The following is a 19,892-nucleotide window of genomic DNA, read 5'->3' as shown; positions in this document are numbered from 1 at the left end:
CCTCACCATTATCAGTTTCCTTTGCTCTTAGATAGTCACAGTAACATTGTCACCTAGGAAGTCGTCTGATGCTAGTCAAAGAGAGATGGATATGCATGACTTTGCCTTCTGTTAACAATCAGAATAGTTGGAGCATTTTGTAAAAGGGAAACAGCCCAAATGAAAAACACAAATTGTTGGACTATAGCACCTGAGGGAATAAGCTATCTGTAAACCTCATCAGGTAATCCAGACAGGAAACACAAACCAGATAAAATAATTCTACTTTAGCGTAAAGCTACGTTAAAGGGATGCAGTGGCTTGGTGGCTAAGATGCTGAGCTTCTCGCGGTTTGAATTCCTAGCGCCGTGTAATGGGGTGAGCTCCCTTTACTTATCCCAGCTTCTGCCAACCTAGCAGTTCGAAACCATGTAAAAAATGCAAGTAGAAAAATAGGGACCATCTTTGGTGGGAAGGTAACAGTGCTCCGTGCACCTTCGGTGTTTAGTCATGCCGGCCACATGATCATGGAGACGTCTTCTGACAGGCTGGCTCTTCGGCTTTGAAACAGAGATGAGCACTGCCCCCTAGAGTCGGGAACAACTAGAACGTATTTGCGAGGGGAACCTTTACCATACATCAACAGAATGTTGCAAATCTGAAAATACAATTCTCCTACTGTCTTCTATGCATTTTAGAAGGGTCCTTTCTGAGCCTCTTGTCCCATACTCTATTATAGGTGACCATTCCTAGGAAGAATCTTTTTAATCCCTCTCCTAAAGTTTTCCCCCATACTGTTACATTATCCAATCTATAATTCAAAGGGATTGTTTTAAATCTCATGTCTGACCCACTGCATAGTGAGGATTCCAAATGAAATAATCCCCAACAGAAAACATTCTGGTCTCCACTCGGGGTGAAATCCAGCAGGTTCTAACAGGTTCTGGAGAACCGGTAGTGGAAATTTTGAGCAGTTCAGAGAACCGGCAAATACCACCTCTAGCTGGCCCCAGAGTGGGGTGTAAATGGAGATTTTGCAATATCCTTTCTCCTGGAGTGTGGAGGGAATGGGGATTTTGCAGTATCCTTTTTTTTTTTAATTTGATTTATATGCCGCCCTTCTCCGGAGACTCAGGGCGGCTTACAATGCGTTAAGCAATAGCCTTCATCCTTTTGTATATTTATACAAAGTCAGCTTATTGCCCCCACAAACTGGGTCCTCAATTTACCTACCTTAGAAATGATGGAAGGCTGAGTCAACCTTGAGCCTGGCGATATTTGAACCTGCAGTAATTGCAGGCAGCTGGTCTTAATAACAGGGTGCTTTAGACCACTGTACTACCAAGGCTCTATCCTTCCCCTGGAGTGTGGAGGGAATGGGGATTTTGCAGTATCCTTCCCCTGGAGTTGGGTGGGAATGGAGATTTTTCAGTATCCTTCCCCCGCCATGCCCACCAAGCCACATCATGCCCACCAAGTCACGCCCACACAACCATAGTAAAAAAAAAAAAATGAATTTCATCATGGCTCACTATTCAAAAGAATTCAAGAGCCAGCTTCAGTGGATACGCCAGGCAAGAGAAGGTTTCATTGCATGAGTGCTAACAGCATCATGTTTTTCTGAACAAAAGCACTTGGTTTTCTGAACAAAAAGTTATTTCCCTTTTTAAAGGAGTGTATAAAATCAGCTCAATTTTATTATTATTATTATTATTATTATTATTATTATTATTATTATTATTATTATTATTATTATTATTACATTTCCCGCTTTCTTTACCACCCTTTTAAAATACCTGACCTGATGAAGGGCTTCTAAAAAGTTGAAAACTTGCACATTGCTTTGTGATTCTTGGTTGGCCTAATAAAGGAGTTGCATCGATATGGGTTTTGAAATACCATTCCATATCATAAAGATGAAATACACCAAGAAAGAAACCCTCAAATTTAATCAGTTTCAATTTATTTATTCCTGCTAAGTTCTCTTCTCTTTCCAAGAGTACTTCACAACTCAAGGTTGTTGTTTTGCTTCCAAGCTCTTCGTTTTCATTTTATTGGAAACTTTTCACTATTTCAGAGTGAGGTTTTCTCTTCATTGTGCTACACGCATCACCCACTACCTCTAACATTGATTTAAAATCTGAAAAGGCATTGTTCTCTGCAGATATTTTGTCCTGCTTTTATTGTGTTCAATGACACTTATCAAATGGTTCTCCCAAGACCACTAGTGAATCTGTAGCATCTACAATCACATTCCATTCTCTTTTTCTTTTTAATTTTTTAACTTTATTTATTTAAAAAGAAACATGACAGCACTAAAGGAAAGAGAAAAAAACAAACAAAGACATGGTAATATTGTAAAAGAATATAGCTGTGGACAGCATACTTAAATAATATTTTTTTAAAAAATTACAGGTTTATTTTTACACAGCTATAATTAAAATGACACTTCAAATTATTGTAATATTTATAACCAAGAAGACCTGTATCAAAACATGAAAAGGAAAGGGGAAAAGGTTTCCTTTCAGTTATTATTACTGATTTTTTTTTTCCCAAGCCCAAACCTGTCTTTATTTTTAACTCCACATTACTGAATTTTCTTTAACCATTCTTTTAGTAAGGGGTAGGATGTACTTTTCAGTTAAAATTCTTGCAGCAGCTAATAAATTTCAAATTAACTCTCTTTGATCTGAAGCAAACTGTTCTTAATAACCTAAGGGGATTATCAAGGAATGTAAGGGTATAGTCAAATGTACCATCAGGAAAATCAGAATGCACACGCTGCTTCATAAAGCTTTAAACTAGGGATAACTCCAACTAAATGTGCTCAAAATGAACTATATCTCTATAAGGTTCAGCAGCGCTTTTGAAGTGCACAGGAATTTTTTTTTTTTAAAAAAAATCTTGTCTGCTACTCTTTAAGGCAGCCATGTCTTTTCAGGATCCTGAACAGGGACTGGAGGCTAAAACATATGAAGAACGGTTGCAGGAACAGGGTATGTTTAGTTTAATGAAAAGAAGGACTAGGAGCAGGGGTGAAATCCAGCAGATTCTGACAGGTTCTGGAGAACTGGTAGCGGAAATTTTGAGCAGTTCGGAGAACCGGTAGCAGAAATTTTGAGTAGTTCAGAGAACTGGCAAATACCACCTCTGGCTGGCCCCAGAGTGGGGTGGAAAAGGAGATTTTGCAATATCCTTCCCCCAGGAGTGGGGAGGGAATGGGGATTTGGCAGTATCCTTCCCCTGGAGTGAGGTGCGAATGGAGATATTGCAGTATCCTTCCCCTGACACGCCCACCAAGCCACACCCACACCCACAGAACTGGTAGTAAAAAAAAAATTGGATTTCATCCCTGACTAGGACATGATAGCAGTGTTCCAATATCTCAGGGGCTGCCACAAAGAAGAGGTGCTTCAAAGCTCCTGAGGGCAGGACAAGAAGCAATGGGTAGAAACTAATCAAGGAGAGAACCAACCTAGAACTAAGGAGAAATTTCTTGACAGTGAGAACAATTAACCAGTGGAACAACTTGCCTCTAGAAGCTGTGAATGCTCCAACAATGGACGTTTTTAAGAAGATGCTGGATAACCACTTGTCTGAAGTGGTGTAGGGTTTCCTGCCTAAGCAGGGGGTTGGACTAGAAGACCTCCAAGGTCCCTTCAACTCTGTTATTCTATTCTATTCAATCCCGCTGTCCTGTGAAGCACTGCAGTATCACACTGCTGTCCTTCACCATCACTTGCCACCTCAAGAAAAAACACAGATGCTATTTTTTTTTTAATTAAAATATTCCAGCAAAATATTTTTACCTTGCTAGTCCATCAAGTGTTTTGGTTAGCAGTCTTTTCTTTTTCTTTTCTTTTCTTTTTTTTTTGAAGAATAGGAGAAAATTGTGGGAACAGAGCAAAAATATGTAAAACTTTTAACATTGACATTTTGTTATTTGTTATATTTTGCTAGTATTGGTTGTGGGTAGGTAGTACAGGGTAACTTTATGATCTTCAACGGCTTGAGACTGAAAGACATATTACTAAATTAAGTAGGTAAATAATATACCACCTGCTGGATGCTCGATTCTGAACATGACACCTTTCAGAATGGAATGGAATGGAATGGAATGGAATGGAATGGAATAGAATAGAATAGAATAGAATAGAATAGAATAGAATAGAATAGAATAGAATAGAATAGAATAGAATAGAATAGAATAGAATAGAATAAGCAAAATGCATTACAACAATTCAGTGTTGTTGTGATTTAATCATGCTAGAAAGTTATCACCTTCTCTGAAGTCCAAAATAAGCAAATCTAAGTATCCTCAAGATTACAGATAATAGAATAACAGTGTTGGAAGGGACCTTGGAGGTCTTCTAGTCTTCTAGTCCAACCCCCTGATTAGGCAGGAAACCCTACATCACTTCAGACAAATGGTTGTCCAATCTCTTCTTAAAAATTTCCAGTGTTGGAGCATTCACAACTTCTGGAGGCAAGTTGTTCCACCGATTAATTGTTTTCACTGTCAAGAAATATCTCCTTAGTTCTAAGTTGCTTTTCTCCTTGATTAGTTTCCACCCATTGCTTCTTGTCCTGCTCTCAGGTGTTTTGGAGAATAGCTTGGTTCCCTCTTCTTTGTGGCAGTCCTTGAGCTATTGGAAGACTGCTATCATGTCACTCCTAGTTCTTCTTTTCATTAAACTAGACATATCCAGTTCCTGCAACTGTTCTTCATATGTTTTAGCCTCCAGTCTCCTAATCATCTTTGTTGCTCTTCTCTGCACTCTTTCTAAAGTCTCCACATCTTTTTTACATCGTGGCGACCAAAACTGGATGCAATATTCCAAGTGTGGCCTTATCAAGGCATTGTAAAGTGGTATTAACACTTTACGTGATCTTGATTCTATCCTTTTGTTTATGCAGTCTAGAACTGTGTTGGCTTTTTTGGCAGCTGCTGCACACTGCTGGCTCATATTTAAATGGTTGTCCACTAGGATTCCAAGATCCCCCTCACAGTTACTACTATTGAGCAAGGTACCACATATACACTGTACCTGTGCATTTTGTTTTTCTTGCCTAAATGTAGAACCTTCCTTTTTTCATCATTGAATTTCATTTTGTTAGATAGCGCCCAACGTTCAAGTCTGTCAAGATCCTTCTGTATCTTAAGCCTATCTTCTGGATTGTCATCTATTCTTAGACCCCATTCGAAACAGATTGTATAGATCAGGGGTGTCAAACTCACGTCATCATGGCAGCATCACGTGACGTATTGGGAATTTTTCCCTCCTTCGCTAAACCGGGCACGGACGTGGCCAGTGTGTGACGCATCCAATCCATGGGCCGGGGGGTTTGACAATCATGCAAATGAGATTGATGAGGACTGTTTTTCAGTAATTGCTCCTGTCTCACTGGATAGCATTGTGGTAGGATCTAAGGCTTGGCTCAAAGATCGAGCAATTTTGAAAACACCATGGAAGATCAGAATGGCACAAGTGAATGATTGATTACTAGTTTTTATTGGATTGTTGTGTCGGATTTTTGATCCTACCATTTTTACTACACTGTTGTATGTACGTTTTTTTGTTTTGTTTTGTTTTTTTTAAGCACTCAGACACCAGTTCATTGTAGCGGGTAGAATTGTCTACAGAAACAAGAAAGTAAATAATTCTATTAAAATGCTAATTTCTCTAGTTTCCCACTCATTCCTAGATTCCCTTTGGGACACATTCTATATCTGGCTTATCCAAGACATCCTTCCCTCCCTCCCCCCCTTCTCTCTCTCTCTCTCTCTCTCTCTCTCTCTCTCTCTCTCTCTCTCTCTCTCTCTCTCCTTAATGAGCTAAAGGCTCCTTGAACATCTTGAAAAAGGTAAAAGGATTCGTAGTGTGTCTGACAAGATAGAGATTGACATGAATATGCAAAGTTTTAAGCGATGCATGCCTGCCGAGTAACTTTATCCACATTCTGCTGTAAAACAGCTTTTTCCTTCCCCCCCACCAGCTTAGATGTAAACCTCTCATCGCTAATGACACACTGTCTTCTTTAAACAGTCTACTTTTTAAAGTGGGAACTCTTTTAGGCAAATAAGCAGACTAAAAAGTAGGTCACTTTAGGACTTCTATGAGAACGTTGTTACTAATCACATCCAAACTTTTTATTTTTTTCTCAAAAAAAAAAAAGATATAAATAAATCTGCCATTTAAGGATTTTGGTGTTGCGTTACTCTGACCGGTATGAGAAGGAAATGACACAATGGCTGAATGCCCAATATTGGAAATAGGGAAGGATATCAGAACCGGAAATAAGGAGGGTTGCTATAGACAATACGTTGTGTATGCAATGTAAAATCACCACAATGTAAAAAAATCACCACGATTTACATCCCCATGATGTAAAAAAGATGTTGAGACTCTAGAAAGAGTGCAGAGAAGAGCAACAAAGAGGATTAGGGGATTGGAGGCTAAAATGTATGAAGAGCAGTTGCTGGAATTGGGTATGTCTACTTTTATGAAAAGAAGGACCAAGGGTGACATGATAGCAATGTTGGGATATCTCAGGGGTTGCCCCCTGAAGGCAGGACAAGAAGCGATGGATGGAAACTAATCAAGGAGAGAAGCAACCTAGAACTAAGCAGAATTTTCCTGACAATTAACCAGTGGAACAACTTGTCTTCAGAAGTTGTGAATTCTGTAACACTAGAAGTTTTTAAGAAAAAATTAGAAACCCTATACCAATGGCATCCTCTTCTCTTCTCTTCTCTTCTCTTCTCTTCTCTTCTCTTCTCTTCTCTTCTCTTCTGTTCCGTTCCATTCCATTCCATTCCAATTCCATTCTTATCTATCTATCTATCTATCTATCTATCTATCTATCTATCTATCTATCTATCTATCTATCTATCTGTTTATCTCTATCTCACCAACATCCATGTATACTTTGGAGAGGATATGAACAGAAGGCCATCCAGACTTAGAGTGATTAACAAGAAGAATGATTCCATCACCCTCATGGACAAACTTTGTAAGGTCTTGTGAGAACCAATGTGCGTATTAGCTGTGTCCATGCAACAAAGCTGGTGTTTGTACAACATGCTCAGCTTGGTTTGCATTAATCACTGAATTTTAGAATGCCTTGCATTGGTCTGTAGATCCAGTCCATTTGGTTAGCTTGTAGTTTAAGGCAGTGTTTCTTAACCTTGGTGGCTTTAATATGTGCGGACTTCAACTCTTGGAATGCCAGTAAGGAAATTCTGGGTATTGAGGTCCACACATTTTAAAGCTGCCAAGGTTGAGAAACATTGGTTTAAGGTACTGTGTGATCTCAGGAAATTTAATTACCGTATTTTTCAGAGTATAAGATGCTCTGGACTATAAAATGCACCTACCTTTTTTGGGGAGGAAAACAAGAAAAAAAAAACTGCCTCTGCCTCCCAGCAATTTTCCTCCTTGCAGCAAACAGCAAATAGCCTGCTTTAGTTTCATTTTCAGCACACCCTGATTAGCACAAGAAAAAAGAAAATCTGCCTCCCAGCAATTTGCCTCTTTGCAGCAAACAGCAGAGGCTTGCGTGGCAACAGGCAATGGCAATCCCTGCAGCCTGAAACAGCTGAGGGTCGGGAGGCTGATCCAACCGACAATCAGCTGCTTGTGCTAATCAGGCTGTGCTGAAGCTGAATCAGGCTGTTTGCTACAAGGAGGTAAATTGCTTGGAGACAGAAGCCAAAGGGTGGGGGCCAGCGGGTGGGCAGGGCTACATTTGGTGTATAAGTCGCACCCAAATTTTCACCCTCTTTTGGGGGGGGGGAGGAAAGTGCGTCTTATACTCCGAAAAATACAGTAAATTGAATAAGCATCTGAAGTCTGTGCTCATTTCGGCAGCACATATACCAAAATTGGAATGATGCTGAAGTTGAGGAGTGAACAAAGGCATTTTATTGAAGGTCGTTCTTGAAAGACTAAGGCTGCAGTTGGACATTTAGTTAAGGTAATTCCCTATTCAATTCAGTCATGGACATTACTTAGTCCAGTTAATGTCTGATAACTTCATTGCCTTGTGTAGAAATTAGCATGAGTAGAGGTGAAAGGAATTCCACAACAAGCCAAAAATTATGCCAACAGTTAGGCACTTCATCTCCTGAACAGAGCCACCTAAATCAAGGACAAACAAATAAAATATCTAATTCTTTAAAGACAAGGTGGGAAGAATAACCTTAGATCATAAAAAGAATGAAACAAAGAAAGATAAGGTGCTAAACTTGTTACATTGAGAAAGACGTTTGAGAAAGATAATTCTTTAAAGATAACATGGCAATCTTTCATTGGAAGCAGCTTGTGTGTGTGTATGTGTGTGTGTGTGTGTGTGTATAGATAGATAGATAGATAGATAGATAGATAGATAGATAGATAGATAGATAGATAGATAGATAGTTTAATTTAGTCTCCCAATGGGCAGCAGGGTGCTTCCTGGCTGCCTGAAAAAAGCCTAGAAACCAGTGGATTGTGATTTCACTGAACTAGGGCTGCATAAAAATCTTGGTTTACATAGGAAGAACCTGAATGTGTGTGTGTGTGTGTGTGTGTGTGTGTGTGTGTGTGTGTGTGTGTGTGTAGGTCTTTGGTTATTCAGGTTTTATCCCACGTAAAATTGGAAGTGTCTTGGTGGAAACCTCAGAAAACAAATATAGTCTAATGGCTCGTATTCCAAGATTTATGAAGCAGTTCATACTCATTGCTTTATTTCCATTGTGTTGGGTTGTGTTTCAATTTGATTGTGGCTTTTCATTAATGAAGTATTAATGGGATGTGGTGGCTCAGTGGCTAAGATGCTGAGCTTGTCGATTGAAAGGTCGATAGTTCAGCGGTTCAAATCCCTAGTGTGAGCTCCCGTTACTTGTCCCAGCTTCTGCCAACCTAGCAGTTCAAAAGCAGGTTAAAAAAATGCAAGTAGAACAATAGGGACCACCTTTAGTGGGAAGGTAACAGTGTTCCGTGCATCTTTGGCGTTTAGTCATGACTACAGAGACGTCTTCGGACAGCGCTGGCTCTTCGGCTTTGAAACGGAGAGGATCACCACCTCCTAGAGTCGGGAACGACTAGCACATATATGCGAGGGGAACCTTTACCTTTACTTTTATAGTTTCTTGAGTGGGATGCGATCTGATCCTGCATTCAGTTCTAGTTCAGTGGCTCATCTTCCAAGATTTATGAAGCAGTTCATACTCGTTGCTTTATTTCCATTGTGTTGGGTTGTGTTTTAATGGGGATTGTGGCTTTTCATTAATGAAGTATTTGAGAGAAGGTAGACAATGAAACTATTCTGCGCTATTGTTATACCGTTAGCAGCATCTTTACCTGGACAAAAACGAGGTGAGAAACTTTCTGCCTGGAGGAAGATTTCTTGCGGTAGCAAAGACCCCGTTCAATTGTATGAAAAAAAGATGTCACAGAAAGTGGTTAGGGGTTGACCTTTACTTCACTCAGGTCAGCAAGACTCAAACGTCCTTTCTAACTCTTCTTCCTGTCTTCTACTCTTGAGCAGGCATTCGGGCGAGACCTTTAGTCATCTCTTGACAATATCCTGATGCAGATAAGGGCACAAAGTCACCTTCAAAGCCATCGCTTATAAATGCTTGCACCAAGGTACTAAAGGAAAAGGAAAAATAGCTTCCCTTGTAGTCCCTGGTCTCCAATTAAAGAAATTGTATGTCAACATTCCCTGGGGCTGATAAATATGTCAACAGATTTCAGAATATAACATGGTATTGTTGGTTATAGGACAGAACTGACTTTCACAATAACAGTTTGCTTCCCCCTCACCACAATTGCTAAAAATACACATTGTTAAAAGTATTTTCCTGAAGTTCTTAATTGTTTAAGTGAAGCTTTATCTACCGCACATCAATTCCTTTTCAGCCTTATTCTAGCTAGAAGAAAATGTCAAGGCAACACTAATGGATACCATAAGCTGGTGAAGTGTCTCTTTACGATTTGACAGAGACAACGGTAAGAATGCTTCTTTCCATGAAATTCTCTTCATAATTTAAAGGGTCAATTGTTCTGGTTTTTCATTTCTTTCTTTCTCTTTCTTTTTTTTGTGTGTGTGTGTGTGTGTGTGTGTGTGCAGGGGGGAGGCACTGTGTGCAAGGGAAAAGAGATGAGTCCTCCAGTGAAACAAAGCACAAACATTCAAATATTTTAATACAACGTTCCAAATAAGCTCACTTAGAATATTATGGTTTTTTAAAAAACTCAAATACTTTGGCCACCTAATGAGAAGGAAGGACTGACTGGAGAAGAGCCTAATGCTGAGAACGACTGAGGGCAAAAGAAGAAGGGGACGACAGAGAAGGAGGTGGCTGGATGGAATCACTGAAGCAGTCGGCGTGAGTTAAATGGACTCTGGGGGATGGTAGAGGACAGGAAGGCCTGGAGGAACATTGTCCATAAGTTTGTGATGGGTCAGACACGACTTTGCAACTAACAACAAGAACATAATGAAATGTAGCTTCCTGAAGCCCCTCTAATAATATTCTTGTTAGTATATTCTGCTTGAATTGAAATTTCCAAAGTTGGAGGGATTTGGGGGGGGGGAGAGGAAATAAGCAAAGTACATGATTCAGTGCAGTTGTGGTTTGGTCATGCTAGAAAGTTATCGCCTTCTCCAAAATCCAAACTAAGTAAACCTAAGTATCCTCAAGATTCTCAATATTCTCAAAGAATGATTCTTTGAGCTAAGTGTTATCCCATGGATAATTCTCCAACCTTAGAGGTTTTTAAGAAGAGAGTGGACAACCATTTGTCTGAAATGGCATAGAGTTTCCTGTTTGAGCAAGGGGTTGGACTAGAAGACCTCCAAGGTCCCTTCTAACTCTGTTATGGAGGAGGAAGAAGAGGATGTTTTTCATCCCACATTTATATAAAAAGATGCTGAACATACCTAAATACTCCTGTCTCCTATTCTCCCCGCAACTACGATGGTGTGAAGTTTGCTGGGCTGAGATGGAGAGAATGGCCCCCAAGTCACCCAGCCATCCAGCCCCATATTCTCTGCAGATATTCCTGTACCCAATGCCAACTACGTGGTTGTGCCATTCCGTGTGTGGCAGTTCTTGCTTGCATCTTACACTTTGCTACTTTATGTTAGAGTGTCTCTGAGTCTTCTCTGCATAGTTTGCAACTTGGATCCATTTCTCTCTCTCTCTTTCTCCCCCTCTCCATCCCCCTCTCTCCCTCCCTCTCCCTCTCTCCCCTCCATCTCTCTCCCTCCCTCTCCCTCCCTGTCTCTCTCTCCCTCTCTCTCCCTCCCTCCTTTCCTCTCTCCCTCTCTCTCTTTCCCTCTCCCTCCTCCATCTCTCTTCCTCCCTCCCTCTCTCTCTCCCTCTCTCTCCCTCCCTCCTTTCCTCTCTCCCTCTCTCTCCCTCCCTCCTTTCCTCTCTCCCTCTCTCTCCTTCCCTCTCCCTCCTCCATCTCTCTTCCTCCCTCCCTCTCTCTCTCCCTCTCTCTCCCTCCCTCCCTCCTTCTCTCTCTCTCTCCCTCCCTCCCTCCCTCTCCCTCTCTCCCTCTCTCCCTCTCCCTCTCCCTCTCTCTCCATTCTAAAGTGGTTCATAACTTTTAAAAACATTGTCTTTTCAAGATTCATTTCATACGGCAGGAATGAGAGCAACATGTTGACAGGGCTACCTACTGCTGTTTGGTGCATAATTACTCCTTCAAACAAGGTTTTTCTTTTCGACTTTAATCTTCTGCTGCCATCTTTTGGTAAAAGGAGAGCATTAAAAAAAAAAACTACTCGAGTTATATTTATATTTATTTTTTTCTAGCAGAGAAAAAGTATAATCAGATGGAGCAATAGCACGTCTTTTATTTTTATTTATTTTGTTAAGGTCATTGTAGTTAAGATCTTCATTAGAATTCCTTCCCCTTTCCAATGCCATCTCTGTTTTCCAGCGCTAAAAGAGAATTCTATGATTCATCAAAAACTGCAGGATAAAACTCCTTGCTTCTGTCAAGCAAAAAAAAAAAAAAATGAAACTTGAGGGAAAGGAGGGGTATTGCAAAAATAATGATTATATATTTAAAAAGCTTAGTCATAAAACACATCTTCAAATGCCGGCTATAAAGCAGATGTAAAAGTGTGGGAGAGAAGAAAAAGGTCACAAAACAAAACAAAACGAAAACTCACAACTGACATTTCTTGAGAAATAAGAAGGGTTTTCCCACTCCCTACTCTTACCCATAGATGTGAAGGTTTGTAAAAATAGAGATGTAAACTATACACCTAGAGTAAACGATATGCATATACTTTACACATAGATGTAAAAAAGGGGGAGGAGAAGGGTTTGCACACTTTCCCACTTGTAGATTTTATATTTTGGGGGGTCTCGGTGGGGAGACCTTGAGAATTTTAGCTCCAGAATATCCATGATCCCCTTCAGGGTAACACTCCCCTTTGTGTTATTTATTTTATGTTATTTAATTATTTTATTTTTCTGGCTCTTTGGAATAGAATAGAATAGAATAGAATAGAATAGAATAGAATAGAATAGAATAGAATAGAATAGAATAGAATAGAATAGAATAGAATAGAATAGAATAGAATAGAATAGAATAGAATTTTTATTGGCCAAGTGTGATTGGACACACAAGGAATTTGTCTTTGGTGCATATGCTCTCAGTGTACATAAAAAGACAAGATACGTTCGTCAAGAATCATAAGGTACAACACAATTATAGTCATAGGGTACAAATAAGCAATCGAATCATACTATGATTCAGTATACCACTATATTGAAACAATATCGATATAAATTGTAAGGATACAAGCAAACAAAATTACAGGCATGCAGCCTTAAGTGGGAGGAGATGGGTGGTGGGAACGATGAGAAGATTAATAGTAGTGCAGACTTAGTAAATAGTTTGACAGTATTGAGGGAATTATTTGTTTAGCAGAGTGATGATGTTCGGGAAAAAACTATTCTTGTGTCCAGTTGTTCTGGTGTGCAGTGCCCTATAGCGTCATTTTGAGGGTAGGAGTTGAAACAATTTATATCCAGGATGTGAGGGGTCTGTAGATATTTTCACAGTTCCCAAATTTTTCCCCGAATGTCATCACTCTGCTAAAGAAATAATTCCTTCAACACTGTCAAACTATTTACTAAGTCTCCACGACTATTAATCTTCTCATCATTTCCACCGTCCATCTCCTTCCACTTATGATTGTATGACTGTAATTTTGTTGCTTGTATCCTTACAATTTATATTGATATTGTTTCCAGATTGCTTGTTTGTACCCTATGACTACACATTAGGTGTTGTACCTTATGATTCTTGATGAATGTATCTTTTCTTTTATGTACACTGAGAGCATATGCACCAAGACAAATTCCTTGTGTGTCCAGTCACACTTGGCCAATAAAAAATTCTAATTCTAATTCTACTTATCCTCTGAAGTCTGTGTCTGTCTTGTTGGGTTGCAGATCCAAACCAGACAGATATAGAGGTGCAGATGACAGACTCAATAATTCCTCTGTAGAACTGTATCAGCAGCTCCTTGGGCAGTTTGAGCTTCCTGAGTTGGTGCAGTTATCTAGTCTCACATGCCCATCTGACTGGTAAACACACTACAAATTTAGATATCTCTCTATGAATCATATTTATTTTATAATAAATACCATAATATGATGGTATCATATTATGATGATACCAAGAAATTTCTGGTGAATTGTCTTCCGGAACTAAATATGTACTCTCAATGAGGCAAGTTTTTCTTTTTCCTATTCATCTTGGCAATTCATAACCCTTGATTGGGTTGCTTACAAACTCTAGTACTTTTACAGTATGTTGTATGTGTTATCATTGTATTTTGTGGTGACTATTTTCTTCTTCTTCTTACCATTCAGATTTCCCTGGATTCAAATGTATTTTTTCGCTTTCCTAGGCTGCCTGAGGGTAGATTGTTTAACAAGGGGTACAGCTATTTTAAATACTGACATGTTTTTTTCAAGATAACAAAGGTGCTTTAAAAAAGGAGGCAACCTTTATAGTCTGGTGCACTGCTGTGAACAAAGCCAGTTGGGAACAGAGCCAGCAACTCAAAATTTAATCTCCTAGACCGTAGAGAATCTAAGCTTCAAGGAAAACTCACAAACTGTTAGTACAAATGCACACAAATAGCCTGGGCTGCAAAGAGTATGCCTGCTCTGCGCATAGCAATAGCACTTAGACTTATATACCGCTTCACAGTGCTTTAGAGCCCTCTCTAAGCGATTTACAGAGTCATCATATTGCCCCCAAACAATCCGGGTCCTCATTTTACTCACCTCGGAAGGATGGAAGGCTGAGTCAATGTTGAGCCGATCAGAATCGAACTGCTGGTAGTGGGCAGAGTTATCCTGCAATCCTGCATTCTAACCACTGCACCACCAAGGCTCCTAATAGCAATAGCACTTAGACTTATATACCCCTTCACAATGCTTTACAGCCCTCTCTCAGCGGTTTACAGAGTCATTGCCCCCAACAATCTGGGTCCTCATTTTACCCACCTCAGAAGGATGGAAGGCTGCGTCAACCTTGAGCCTGGTGAGATTCGAACAGCCAAACTACAGGCAGCCGGCAGTCAGCAGAAGTAGCCTGCAGTACTGCATTATAATCACTGCGCCACTGAGGCTCACTGTGAAACTTAGACCTGAACCACTGATCCTAATGCAACTTTTGTGATGCCTTTTACTGTCCAACTACTACTGTAAAGAGGAGGGATGCCTCCCAGTGAGTGTTGACTCACTGTCAGAAAATTTATCTTTATTTTCAGGTTGAATCTCTCCTTGTTCAGTTTCCATCCATTATTCCTTGCCTAGCCTTCAGGTGCTTTGGAAAATAGCTTGACCCCCTCCTTCTCTGTGGCAGCCCCTCAAATATTGGAAGATGCTATCATGTCTCCCCTGGTCCTTCTCTTCACTAGACTAGCCATGCCCAGTTCCTGCAATCATTCATTGTATGCTTTAGCCTCCAGTCCCCTAATCATCCTGGTTGCTCTTCTCTGCACTTTTTCTAGAGTCTCAACATCTTTTTTATAGTGTGGTGACCAAAACTGGATGCAGTATTCTAGGTTTGGTCTTACTAAGGCTTTATAGAGTAGTATTAATACCTCCCTTGATCTTGATTATATCCCTCTGTTGATGCAATTTAGGATTCCATTGGCTTTTTTGGATGCCGCTTCACACTGACAACTTTACAATTGCTCTTTACAATTGGAGAACACACTTTTAAAAAAACTACAAAATTTTCTTGGAAGGTCAATTCCAAAAAAAAAAAAAAAAAAAACCACATACCTACTTGAACATGATTAGATGCACCAGAAGTTAAGATTAAGGACAATTTGTTTTTGTTTTTTTTTTGTTCCCTGAATTACTCTGGCTTTTGGCCTTGTTAATCCCCCCCCCCCCGACACACACACAATTTCCAATCAGATGTGTCTTGATTCAATTAGATTTCAAAACACAGGTCCCTACTATAACCAATTTATCTTAAAGTTATGGTTGGCTTCTGAATCCCGTGTTCGAAACAAGCAAATGGCAAAAATCCTTCCATTTTCTCATTCAAAAGGTTCTGTAATTGATTTTGCTGATGCTTTTGAACTGACTTCATTGATGCAAGATAGTGAAAATGCCATGGTCTTTATTGTTACAAATTTCTCCATCTTGATGTAACATCCCTTGATGGCTTCAATACATTATCTGGGAAAAAAAAGAGAAAGACAAAAACTAAAAAAAAAAAAAAAATCTTTAGAGGGATTTTTTATTTTTGGTCCCCATGGGATTTAACTGCAAGGAAATTGCAGGCCACTGGAAAAAAAAAACGACTCTTCAAGGAAAGAGGTTCACACATATCCTTTGCTAAGGATAAGAGGATTCAGAGAAATTCATAACCACTGAAATGTATCTTCTGAGGGGAATAAATCCTTACAGGTGTTCTTCTACGTATGGAAAGAAAAATATATACTAACCAATAAAATGTATGTGCACAGCATAGTGAAATCCTTTTTTTTTTTTTAACTATTGGTTCTGTGGGTGTGGCTTGGTGGGTGTGGCAGGGGAAGGATACTGCAAAATACACGCGCTTAAGACTTTTCTATTCCATCAAGCTGGCCTGGCCTAAATCTTCTCCCCTTTTTAAATGTAAATTTTTTAAATGTAAATTTTAATTTGTTTTAAATTATGGGGTATTTTAAATTCAGACAAATTATTTAATTCATTTTTAATTCATTTTAAATTTTTTGTATTTATGTGTTTTATCTCGTGGCTGTTCACAGCCCTGAGTCCTTCGGGAGAAGGACGGTATAGAAATTTAATAAAATAAAATAAAATAAAATAAAATCTCCATTCCCTCCCCACTCCAGGAGAAGGATATGCAAAATCCCCATTCCCTCCCTACTCCAGGGGAAGGATATTGCAAAATCTCCATTCCCACCCCACTCTGGGGCCAGCCAGAGATGGTATTTGCCGGTTCTCCAAACTACTCAAAATTTCCGCTACCAGTTCTCCAGAACCTGTCCGAACCTGATGGATTTCACCCCTGGTGCACAGGTACAATATGATCGGACCAGTGGCAGGATTAAAAAAAAATATTACTGGTTCTGTGGGCGTGGTTTGGTGGGTGTGGCATGTATCTAGTTCTTCTGATGTGCACTGCTCTATAGCGTCATTTTGAGGGTAGGAGTTGAAACTGTTTATGTCCAGGATGTGAGGGATCCGTAAATATTTTCACAGCCCTCTTTTTGACTTGTGCAGTATACAGGTCCTCAATGGAAGGCAGGTTGGTAGTAATTGTTTTTTCTGCAGTTCTAATTATCCTCTGAAGTCTGTGTCTGTCTTGTTGGGTTGCAGAACCAAACCAGACAGTTATAGAGGTGCAGATGGCTGACTTATTTCTATTTGCAAGAGAAGAAGGCGCTACAAAAGGCAACTCATTTTGTAAGGAGAAGGTAACGTGCTTAACTCAGAACAATCCCCAAAATAAAATACCGTACGAACGACAGATCAAGATAGTCCATATTTGTCAAAGGTCTAAAAGGAACAGTTCCAAGTCAGATTAGAACATTAGAACGAAGTCTTCTATATTGGTGGGATGAGCCTGCTCCAAACTCTCCAATTTTGTTGGTGTTCCTAGAGAAAACTTCACTGTTTTTGTTGCATAGATTTTGATGCTCACTCTTCTTTTATTTTGAGAGTCTTTACTCATTAGTTTTTTTTATGAGGAAGGAGGAAGGGCTAACTATCCAGTCTATTTGCAATAGCTGTCGGGTTTGCATGTCTTTTTCACTTCTTGCTCGACCAATTTTCAAACGTGCGTCTCATTTTAATTCATTTCACAAAATAAGCATTTTTTTTAATCCGCCACTCTCTATAGAATGTGTTTTGTGTACATTTTAACTGATAATACATATGTTTTAGAGTCTGGTGAGTTGGCAGCATAGAAATGATGGTAAACATGAGTGCATACAAATAAATAAATAAATGCATATCATTTATGTACCCCAGCTACAAATATTTCTATAACACTGTATACCAATGCTTTCCAGGATAAAATCGTATCAAAAAAAATTAATATGCATGAGAAGAACTTAATTACCAATAGAATCAAATGAGAAGACTTTCTAGGTAAGCACTGGCATTATCCTAATATTTTTTCTATTTGTTAAGAATTTTAATCTCAAACTATATCTCACCAGAGAAATACAAGTGTCAGCTGTTCATGGAAATTACTATCAATGCAGGGTGAACATTACTGTTTTCTTAATTCTTTTCTGGCTTGCTTTTTAATTTGATCTGGGGAAGAATTTGATTCCTTTCTCACCTGAAGCGAGTTGTTTTTCCATTTAACCACTTCACCCAACCAATCTGGATTGTCCTTCAGATATTTTGGTGATGGTGGGGAGAATCCAGTGCAAGCTTGGATCTAATTTAATCCGAATAGGTCTCTGTTTACCCAAGGTTTTTCTTATTCCAGCAAAGAAATGAATTAACATTTTTGTCTATGCCCTCTTTCACCTTGTGATTTCTTTTTTTAATGGATTGTAATAATAAAAAAAATGACTTCGGTGTCAAGTTTCCAAAAGATGCCCTAATTAATTCATGAGCCATGATCCAAACTTCAAAGGAAATATATTCATTTATTAGGAGCACCATTCCGGCAATACTCGGATGCAGTTAGGACTGATCCTACGTAGATTTATGTTCCCCTATGACCCTGTCTCTCCCTTCCTCTCTGGCCATGTCATAAATCACATTCTCCAATTACCCACTTTGGCTGGCTGTGAAACCTAGCACCCTCCTTCTGATTGCGGTCAGAAAGAATGTATGGAATTCACTTCAGTTCTCCCTCCCTCCTGCTCATGGCAACTTGAAAGCTTTGCAAGTTGACACTCAGCGTATATGCTCATGTATATTTATATTATATTATATTATATTATATTATATTATATTATATTATATTATATTATATTATATTATATTATATTATATTATATTATATTATATTATATTATATTATATTATATTATATTATATTATATTATATTATATTATAATATTATATTATATTATATTATATTATATTATATTATATTATATTATATTATATTATATTATTATATTATTATATTATTATATTATTATATTATATAGATATAACTGGGATTTTGTTTTAATATTGATTTAGAAAGTCAAGAAGACATGGAGAACATTGGTGTGCCAGCAACACGTTGCATTTGAACAAGAAAGTCATTTACACAGAATAAAATGTCCATGCATCTCAGTTCATCACCACATTAATGTCTATTCTTTCAGAACTGGTTAATTCACGTCAACAATATGTCGCTTGTAAACTAGAAATGCTTTTGGGCTTGCTTAGTTGGTTAAACTAGAAATACTTTTAAGCATGGTTGGTTAAACTAGAAATGCTGTAGGACAACTCTAGGCAGATCAGGTTTTTAACTCCAGTGACCAAGTCTACATGGCCAACTGGTTAAGGAAAGAAAGAAGACAAGAATTCTGTAGGTTATAAATTAGGCATTAATAAACTTCACTAATAATAAGAATAATGCTTTGAAGAATATTTTTTTAAAACTTTGTTCAATTCATAGAAAGCAAAATAATGTCTCTATAAGATCAGGCTAAAGAGCTACAGTATGTATCTATATTCTGTTTCTAAATAAAGATGACCAGATACTCTGATAAACTCACAAGCACAGAATGAAGTTGTATTTTTGACATACTAATTTGGAGAAAATAAATGCAAAGAATGAGGAGCGGTTAGTTCATTTAAAAAAAAAAATCCTGTCTTTAACAAGCAGTGGCAAAGTATTAGCTAAGGCAAGTATTTGACTTATATTAACAAATATATCCTATGCTGGAAATTGAAGTAGAATTTTCCAACACATTTGGGGAGGGAAAAGTTGGAATAGCAATAGCAATAACACTTAGACTTATATACTTCACAGCCCTCTTTAAGCAAGTTTACAGTGTTAACATCTTGACCCCAACAATCTGGGTCCTCATTTTACCGACCTTGGAAGGATGGAAGGCTGAGTCAATCTTGTCCCATTCAGAATTGAACTCCAGACTATGGACAAAGTTAGCCTGCAATACTGTATTCTAATCACTGCCCTACCAGGACTCCTAAGAGCAATAGCACTTAGACTTATATACCGCTTCACAGTGCTTTACAGTTCTCTCTAAGCGGTTTACAGAATCAGCCTATTGCCCCCAATAATCTGGGTCCTCATTTTACCGACTTCAGAAGGATGGAAGGTTGAGTCTACCTTGAGCCTGGTGAGATTCGAACTGCCAAATTGCAGGCAGCTGGCAGTTAGCAGAAGTAGCCTGCAGTTCTGCACTCTAACCACTGCACCACTGCAGCTAAACT

General features: G+C 38.8%; 1 long non-coding RNA gene across 2 annotated transcripts; it reads left to right on the top strand.

Annotated features, from left to right (window-relative positions):
• The first annotated feature begins 16,381 nt into the window (after positions 1–16,381).
• Positions 16,382–19,210, top strand: LOC117665138 (uncharacterized). Of its 2 annotated transcripts, XR_015729667.1 has the most exons (4): positions 16,382–16,552; positions 16,853–16,950; positions 17,548–17,626; positions 18,687–19,210. It is a non-coding gene; the product is annotated as an uncharacterized LOC117665138 (long non-coding RNA). The 2 variants fall into 2 exon arrangements; XR_004591262.3 differs by lacking the exon at positions 16,382–16,552 and having other exon boundaries at positions 16,742–16,950.
• Positions 19,211–19,892: the final 682 nt, after the last annotated feature.

Source organism: Pantherophis guttatus, chromosome 12 (assembly GCF_059756535.1).
Source record: "Pantherophis guttatus breed Tessera chromosome 12, ASM5975653v1, whole genome shotgun sequence".
NCBI lineage: Eukaryota > Metazoa > Chordata > Lepidosauria > Squamata > Colubridae > Pantherophis > Pantherophis guttatus.
The sequence above is the reverse complement of the archived record's forward strand: the minus strand, read 5'-3'. Positions and strand labels throughout refer to the sequence as shown.